The following is a 2,056-nucleotide window of genomic DNA, read 5'->3' as shown; positions in this document are numbered from 1 at the left end:
TAATGATCCTTCCGCAGGTTCACCTACGGAAACCTTGTTACGACTTTTACTTCCTCTAAATGATCAAGTTTGGTCATCTTTCCAACAGACCGGCGCAACCGAAAGGCCGCGCCGGACATCGGTCCGAAGACCTCACTAAATCATTCAATCGGTAGTAGCGACGGGCGGTGTGTACAAAGGGCAGGGACGTAATCAACGCGAGCTTATGACTCGCGCTTACTGGGAATTCCTCGTTCAAGGGGAACAATTGCAAGCCCCTATCCCAATCACGAAAGAAGTTCCACGGGTTACCCAGTCTTTTCAGACAGGGATAAAGACACGCTGCTTCCTTCAGTGTAGCGCGCGTGCGGCCCCGGACATCTAAGGGCATCACAGACCTGTTATTGCTCTGTTTTGTGCGGCTAGGAGCCGCTTGTCCCTCTAAGAAGGTTGTAAGGTGCTGGGAACCCCGCACCTATTTAATAGGCTAGAGTCTCGTTCGTTATCGGAATTAACCAGACAAATCGCTCCACCAACTAAGAACGGCCATGCACCACCATCCACCGAATCAAGAAAGAGCTCTCAATCTGTCAATCCTCCCAGTGTCCGGGCCGGGTAAGTTTTCCCGTGTTGAGTCAAATTAAGCCGCAGGCTCCACTCCTGGTGGTGCCCTTACGTCAATTCCTTTAAGTTTCAGCTTTGCAACCATACTTCCCCCGGAACCCAAATACTTTGGTTTCCCGGAAGCTGCCCGCCGAGTCATTTGAGTAACTCAGGCGGATCGCTGGTTGGCATCGTTTATGGTCAGAACTAGGGCGGTATCTGATCGCCTTCGAACCTCTGACTTTCGTTCTTGATCAATGAAAACATTCTTGGCAAATGCTTTCGCAGTAGTTCGTCTTGCGACGGTCCAAGAATTTCACCTCTAGCGCCGCAATACGAATGCCCCCGTCCGTCCCTCTTAATCATTACCTCGTATTCCAAAAACCAACAGAACAGAAACGAGGTCTTGTTCTATTATTCCATGCAAGTTTATTCAGGCGACTCGCCTGCGTTGAGCACTCTAAGTTTTTCAAAAGAAAAGCACCGGCCATCTCGAGGCACACAATGAAGTGCACCAAGAAAGAACCGGCATGATGTTCAGTCCGAGCCGTCGCATCGGGTAGATGCACTACTCGTCTGGAACTGAGATCCAACTACGAGCTTTTTAACCGCAGCAGCTTTAGTATACGCTATTGGAGCTGGAATTACCGCGGCTGCTGGCACCAGACTTGCCCTCCAATTGATCCTCGTTAAAGGATTTAGAGTGTACTCATTTCAATTACGGGGCCTCAAAAGAGTCCCGTATTGTTATTTTTCGTCACTACCTCCCCGTGCCGGGAGTGGGTAATTTGCGCGCCTGCTGCCTTCCTTGGATGTGGTAGCCGTTTCTCAGGCTCCCTCTCCGGAATCGAACCCTGATTCTCCGTTACCCGTAACAACCATGGTAAGCAAGTAACCTACCATCGAAAGTTGATAAGGCAGACACTTGAAAGAAACGTCGCCGGCTCGTGGCCATGCGATCAGCACAAAGTTATCCAGAGTCACCACACAATGCGGGCCGAAACCCGATCGATCTTGGTCTAATAAAAGCACCCGTTACCCAAAGGGCTCCAGGCTCACTGCATGTATTAGCTCTAGAATTGCCACAGTTATCCAAGTAGGAAGAAACGATCTAAGGAACCATAACTGATTTAATGAGCCATTCGCGGTTTCGCCTTATTTCGGCATGTACTTAGACATGCATGGCTTAATCTTTGAGACAAGCATATGATTACTGGCAGGATCAACCAGGTAATCGTTCGACTGCGCGTCCGTCCTCGCCTTCGGCGGGCCGGACGCAGTCTGTGTGCGGCGGAGGCCACCTTCAGGCGCCCCAACACGCTTATTTTGCACTCCGAGATGACGGCGTTCGAGCTCGCTACGGCACAACCTTCCCGAAAGACGAGTGGGAGCCGTGCGGCAAGAAGCACGTTCATGCTCGCTCTTTTTCGTTGCATCGACTCGGTCGCGCCGTGCGGGTTGCCCAAGCCCGCTG

General features: G+C 51.3%; 1 non-coding gene across 1 annotated transcript; it reads right to left on the bottom strand.

Moving 5' to 3' along the window:
* LOC142792310 (small subunit ribosomal RNA) lies at positions 1-1,815 on the bottom strand. Its single transcript, XR_012890830.1, has one exon. It is a non-coding gene; the product is annotated as a small subunit ribosomal RNA (ribosomal RNA).
* Positions 1,816-2,056: the final 241 nt, after the last annotated feature.

This window comes from Rhipicephalus microplus, unplaced genomic scaffold, assembly GCF_043290135.1.
Source record: "Rhipicephalus microplus isolate Deutch F79 unplaced genomic scaffold, USDA_Rmic scaffold_211, whole genome shotgun sequence".
Classification (NCBI taxonomy): domain Eukaryota; kingdom Metazoa; phylum Arthropoda; class Arachnida; order Ixodida; family Ixodidae; genus Rhipicephalus; species Rhipicephalus microplus.
Note: the sequence above shows the minus strand (reverse complement) of the source record. Positions and strands in the feature narration are given on the sequence as shown.